Source organism: Tenrec ecaudatus, chromosome 3, assembly GCF_050624435.1.
Source record: "Tenrec ecaudatus isolate mTenEca1 chromosome 3, mTenEca1.hap1, whole genome shotgun sequence".
Taxonomy (NCBI): Eukaryota; Metazoa; Chordata; class Mammalia; order Afrosoricida; family Tenrecidae; genus Tenrec; species Tenrec ecaudatus.
Genome location: NC_134532.1, coordinates 190,229,227 through 190,236,330, shown reverse-complemented (window position 1 = coordinate 190,236,330; position 7,104 = coordinate 190,229,227). Strand labels below are relative to the sequence as shown.

The 7,104-nt window shown below is 39.1% G+C and overlaps 1 non-coding gene across 1 annotated transcript; it reads right to left on the bottom strand.

Moving 5' to 3' along the window:
• Positions 1-474: 474 nt before the first annotated feature.
• On the bottom strand, positions 475-547 carry TRNAK-CUU (transfer RNA lysine (anticodon CUU)). The gene has a single exon. It is a non-coding gene; the product is annotated as a tRNA-Lys (tRNA).
• Between the last annotated feature and the right edge of the window lie 6,557 nt (positions 548-7,104).

The following is a 7,104-nucleotide window of genomic DNA, read 5'->3' as shown; positions in this document are numbered from 1 at the left end:
GCATCCAGTTGATCAAGGTGTTTACTAATGGGTGACTATTTAGTCCCCTGCACCTCTGTGTCTCTGCAGACAAGAGAGTTCCAAAATGACTGTTGTTTGTGACTTTGCTGTTAAAAACATTGAGGGATGACTCAGTTATTTAAGATCTCTTTGAGGCTCTCTTGAATCCTGCATATCCCTGTGAGTGTCTTTGAACCTAGTGCTTTTATTATTCTAAAGTTAAGAAACTGTGACTAGTTAAGTAACATTTGCATAGATAAGAGTTTAGGAATGTTTAAGTTCTTTGATGTTTGTTTTGTAACCAATTCCCTTGTGTAAGAAGAGTATAAATACCAAGCTTCAAATACACTCCATCAGATTGGAGTCCTCCAGATCCCATTCTTTGTACATAGCTCTTTCTTTTCCTTTCATCTGCATGCCTCAGTTCGAGCCCAGCTTGATGCTGGATAGCTGGTCTATTCCCCACATAAATGGGGCCCAACATGGGGCACGAACCCACGACCCTGGGATTAAGAGTCCCATGCTCTACCGACTGAGCTAGCCGGGCTGTGAATTGTTACAGAGAAAATTAAGTGTAAGTGGTGAAAATTCAGGAGTAATAAATGATGGGACAGGTTTCTAGTAAACGTAAGTATGTAAATATGCTATATCATATATTAAAAGCCAGAGGAACAAATACAAATTACCAAAGATTAGAGAAGTTTTCAGATTTTGTGGTTAAGATATGTCCTTGGTTTCCTGAGGACAGGACTGTAAATATTGTAACTTGGCAAAAAATAGGGCAATTGCTGAAATATTACTATACTGTTAATGGACCTAGTAAGGTTTCCAGAGACCTGTTTAGTCTGTGGATTTTAGTTAGGGAAAGCCTGGATCCTAGGCATGAGGGATCCAGGGTGAAAATAATTCAGTTGCATGCTCAAACAAAATTGAAAGAAAAGTTGCTGCTATACCTCCAGCTCCTCCCCCTCCGCCACTGAAGCCCCTGGAAAGTGAAGCTGAGGGCTTTGAAAACCAGGATGAGAAACTCTTAATCCTGGCGATGAGGAGCAGTCAGAGGACTAGTTAGCACATTGTTGTTATGATAAAGACTTAGGAATGTTTGCCTTTTGTGAGAAGCTTCAACCTGAAACCCCTTGCAGGAGACTCGAGTCCTGCTTGGATGAAACTAAGGCCTTAGCCTGGGAGCAAGAGTATGAGTCTTTAGCAACATAACAGGGAGTAGATTTAGGAATTCCAGGATTTTATTCCATTCAAAACTGTAAAAGATTTAAAATCTGCTTATTCTCAATATGGTTCTGTAACTCATTTTACTATGGAGTTAGTAGAAGACGTGATAGGAGAGAATGTGTTTTGTGCAGGAAACTGGTAACAGCTAGCTCAAAAGTGTCAGGAAAAGACTACTTGTTGTGGAATTCAGAGTTTCTTGAGAGTTTTCAAAATACAGCAGATATAAGCTGTTTGTATGAACAAAGTTTGTGTGTGTGTGTGTGTATGTTCACGCGCGCACGTGTGTTTGTGTGTGTGTAAGAATTACATACTCTCACTTGTATGTGCAAAAAGGTTTTTCTAAAGGTTTGGTTTAAGGATAAAATCATTTTTGCTTGTGTTTATTACAGCTTAAAGTTGACTCTTTTTAAAATATTTAAAACATGATTGTATCAATGATACTACTCTCTCAAGGAAAATATTGCCATCATTTGTAGAATATGCAACCTTCAAGTATGTGCTAATTTTTTGTCCCTTTGTCTCCCTCCCTCCCTGTGCAAGGTGAAGGACATGTATTATCATCTACTGCGCAGACTTTTTCTTCTTGTGGACTAGGGACTCAAACCATATTGTGGAGATCATGTCGCACAGACAAGCCCATCCAGTATAACATCACAAAAGAGAGATATATCATTGATTGGTCCGGCAACCAGGACAATACTAAAAAAATACTGCCGAATGGAAAATAGAGACTACTTTGGAAATGTGAAGCTATGGGCCTTTCCTACAGACTGCAAGGAAATGTTACTGCCTGTGTAACATCGCCTATGTACTTTTGGCAGGGAATATTATTATAGATCATGATGATTGTAAGTCTAACATGTCTTGTAATAATTGTAATTTGTCCAATTGTATTACCTGAACACCTGAAGGTATTGTCATTGCAATGTTGTATCAATCTTTCATTATTTAAAAAGATGGTTACAGGTATTTGAAGAAATTGAGAAAACTAAGCGTTTTGTAGGTTTGCTTATAGCAAATATTTTAACTATATTGGGAGGTCTGGAAATCACCCACACGGTGATTTCCAGACCTCCCAGACAGCAGGATGTCAGAGTGGTTTATCAGGAACTTAAGCCTAGTACTGCTCACTGTGGGAAGTCTTCAAAGCACTTGGAGGCAAATTACCATCTGCATGGTTTGCAAACTGCACCAACTTCTCTGGCAGTCACCTAGCTCTGTCAGCATCCTGTAGGAGAAAACACAAACATGCCCTCACCCCCAAATTAGAAGAGGTAGAAAAATGCCAGCACAATACCTAATTGAGTCTTTTGGCAGAATAAATAAAGGTAAAACTAATAATAATAATAAATCCCTTGGGGCAGAGAGTGCCTTCTTCTCCCTCCTTTCATATTTTTAGTTGTGTCTTTAGCATGTCATGAGTATGTTCAAAAAAGGTTTCTCCTTGTGGCTTATAAAGGGTTCCAGTTACATCATGTATTTTCCAGTCATTGCAAAAGAAAGAAAAATTTTACCAGTGTCAGGTGGTATATTATCGATTTTAGTGGTTTGAGGCACTCCCATACTAGAAAAATAAGCCAAAAAGTAATACCTTTTGCAGCCTCAGCTGTGTGAGGTGTACCCCAAATAAATCCAGAAGAAGTGTCAATAAAAACACGAACAAAGGCTTGTTTCCTGAAAGTAGGTACATGGGTGGCAACTGTAAAATATTATTCTGTAAAATATCAACTGTAAAATATTATTTGGGACAAAGCTGTCTGTGCCACAATCCAAAAAGCAGTCTTCAACATTTCCCAAAATTTATCTGAAGAACAATGGCAAGCTAATTGTCCTGTATGAGTATAACCTGGAAAAAGCAATTGGCCAATTAAAAGTCTGTGTCAACAAAATGTGAGCTGGAGATGGCATAAGAGAAAAGTGCCTTAATAGAATCCCAAACAGTCAAATGTATACATTGAGTCCTGCGGGGGTGTGCAATTCATTCCTTTATGTGCTCAGGATAAGCTTCTAAATATCTAGAGAAACAACGTATTAAAGAAATCCATTCTAAAGGTGCTTCCTCTTGTGTTAACGCTCTCGTGGGGGTGTGGGGGAGGAAGAGGAAAATAGACAAATTAAATGACTTCTGAAATTCTATTCGGAAAATACATTTCTGACTAGTTCCTTGTCAAATAACTCCTAGCTCTTGAGCAGCGGCAGGCCTTCAGACTTGACTCCTGCTCAAAGCAGTATCTCCCTGCACAATGACAACAAACAAATCTGACAACATGCATGTAGGAAAGCTAGATACGAACTTGCACAACTAATATCTATAAAAGCATTGCAAATCATTAGAAGTACACAAATAATTCTTTCTCAACTCCAATTTCCCTAATATTGATAAGGCTCTGGTGTCTGAATTTTCCCTGAGGCTGCGTGTAATCGGCCACTGGAGGAACATGAACCAGATGAACAGAGGTGGCTGCAATAACTCAAGTCAACACCTGCACTTGCTTTAACAGCAGTTGTTAGGAAGCAGCCCTGGGATAGCTGTCATTCCATGGAAATTCCATGCTTTAAACATTTTTCCTTCTCTCTGTGTCTCTGCCTCTTCTGCCCACCACGTACCATGCTGTGGACAGTTGGAAGGAGAGAGCGTGATTCTGGTGAATGCTATTCCATCAGCAGAAGTTACCCAGTCCTTTTAAGCGAAGGGTTCTAACACTCAGTGCAAGGAAAGTGTAACTCCGCAACTAATTACTCTGTTTCGTCTTTAAACGCAATTTAAAAGAAAAAAATAGTACCTCCAACTCTCCTCGTCCCTTGACAATTATTTACATCAAGTTCATGGTTATTAACTGTCACAAGGCAACTATCAAGTTTGTCACTGTACATTTCTCCTTCCTGGGACTATATGTTATATTCCTTAACTGCGAAAGAAAATATTTATCTCGGCACTGTGGCACTGATTTGCCTAATCAAGTGCGAGAAAAAGATGCGGCTGTATGGTGGGTGCTATCTGACTACTGCCTTGCCCCATAACCCAGTAAAAACCTGAAGAATTCTACCTATTCCCTATGCAGGGAGCTCCTCCTGGGAGCTTGCAGACCTCATCTGCTTCTTCTCTATCTAGTGTCAGGGTCCCCTGGATAATTATGTTTTCCTCCCTTAAACTTCGGGAGATCCTCATGTCTCTTGTCTGGGTGCCAATTGTAAGATATTATTGAGTCCAGCTCTTATCTTTTTACAGGTCCAAGAGGGCACGTTCTGCAATGAGAATACTTATAGAAAAGAGGGAAAAGGATGGGTGTAGTCGGGGCACAGGGAGCACTGCGGTATAGACACTAAGGGTCCTGGAATTTTATTTGAGGCAGGCTTAAATACACTGTCTGTCACATAGCCTGCAGCTCATAACAGGTTTACACAAAAAGCAATTGACAATTCTTTGAGTCTATACAAAGAAGCGTTAACACATCAGCCGAGTTGTGTACAGATAGTAGGGGAGGGCAAGGTTGGGAACATGAAGCAATAGATAAGTTTTCAGATTGATATTTCAGCAATCTTGCCAGGAAATATGGGACAAATCCCAAGTCAAGAGACAGGCCAACTGCTTCATCAGTTCCCAGGGTGGAGACATCAGCGTTTCCAATGGGCCTTGAACCATTGAAGGTAGTGGTCCTGTTTCATTTGTCTAAAGAGCAAACAATTTTGCCCCCAAATATATCTCACACTTGTATGAAGCAATGTATAATTAACAATACAGAATAGAATATGTAGCTGCATTTCCATAATCTGCTATATTGCATATAATTCATGTATGTGATGTTTTCATGGTTCCCTCAATATTTCAAAAAGCAGTCAAACTTGAATGCACAATACAATTACAGTTTAGTAAGATATTACTCAGAAAATTGTAATTAAATTAGTTATGTGGCTTATGGAATAATAAAGGACAATGCGTGGTACATTTCAATATTCATCACCAGCACCAAATTCAAATCCTCCAATTCTTCATCACTCTTCCTTATTCATTGTCCACTCATGTGCTGAAATCCATATAAATGTAGATATATATGAATAATTATAGTGAATGATCTTAATACTATCAAGAATAAATTGACAGGTTTGAAATAATTAGATCCTTCATCTGACATTCAAATATCCAACTTATTCCAGGTAAAAATAGGTTTAGAAGAAGCAAGCATTTGGATTTTTTTAGTAAATTCTCTCACAATTCTTTTATCTTATTTCTTTATCTCTTTTTAGGCATTGGTCAGCAAGTCAGAATCCTAGCTACACAGGCACACAAATACAAAATTGTCAAGTAAGATGGTAGGGCCACTGATGACTCTTAGGATTGCCTGGCATTATGGTAAGCAACTAGCTCAAATCCACAAACAAACCTAAAAGCAGTGGCTGAGGCTGACAAAAATCAAGACCCAGGCAACAACATTCAACTTTCCTAGAGTGTTAACTTATACTGGGAGCAGCCTACCGCCTCAAGTAGAAAATATCACTGTAGCTGATTACCAAGTTATTTTAACTGCATATGGACGGAGAATTCTGGTTGTAGCAAGTTGACACAAAACCTTAACTATTATAATACATTTTTAAAAAATTTCCTTCTTCCCGTTCATTAACCATTGAACTGTGTGGAACATAATAAACTATGGATAATCGAGAAATATAGGAATCAAAATGTATTCCCTTGTGCTGATGTGGAAATTGTCCATGGATTAAGAGGCAGTTGTGTAAACAGAACAAGGGAATACTGCGTGGTTTAAAATCAGGAAAGGTGTATGACAGAGTTGCATCCTCTCACCGTATTTAGTCAATCTCTATGCTAAGGAAATCATCAGAGAAGCTAAACCATATGAAGAAGAATGTGGCATCATGATTGAAGGGGGGCGTATTGACAGTCTGGGATATGCAGATGACATAACCTTGCTTGCTGACAGTGAGGAGGATTTGAAACAGTTGCTAATCAAGAGCAAAGATCGCAGCCTAAATAAAGATTACAACTCAATGTAAAGAAGACCAAGATCCTAATAACGGGACGAATATGAAACATCATTATAAGTGGAGAAAAGTTTGAAGTTGTCCAAGATTTTTGACTTGCTTAGATCCACAGTCAGCGTTCATGGGAGCAGTAGTTAAGAGATCAAAAGCTGGCTGCAATGGGTCAATCAGTTCCCGAGAGCGCTTAGAATATTGAAAAGCAAGAATGTGCTTTGAGGACTAAAGCGTACCTGACACAGCCCTGGCATTTTCCATTGCCTCCTATGCATGTGACATTGGACATTGGATAAGGAAGACTGAAGAAGAATCAATGGATTTGAAATGTGGTGTCGGAAAATATACTGGAAATGCCATGAATTGCTAAAAGGACGAGCCAGTCTGCCTTAGAAGAAGTATGGGCAGACTAGATTGCTCCTTCGGAGCAAGGACAGAGAGACTTTTTCTTATATACTTTGGCCATGATGTTGGAAGAGACCAGTCCCTAGAGAAGGCCATCATACTTGATAAAGTGGAGGCTCAGGAAACAAAAGGAAGGCCCTTGCTGACATGTATTGACACCGAGCTGCAGGTGGGCCTGGGCATAAGCACAATTGTGAAGATGGTTTGGAACCTTGCATTGCTTTGCTCCATTGTGTAAGGGTTTCTATGAGTCTGAGGCCACTGGATGGTACCTGATCACACCAACTCTTATTTTCAGAAGTAATCAAAATAATGTGATTTTCTATCAATGAAAAAATGATTATAGAATTAATTACCTAAAGAGAGCCAGAAATAAAGTTTAAAAATTTGTTTGTTTATTATTTTAAAACAACACATATAAAGTAGAACTGTCCTGAGCAACCACCAATATGTACTTGCATTAACTTGGGCTTGTTG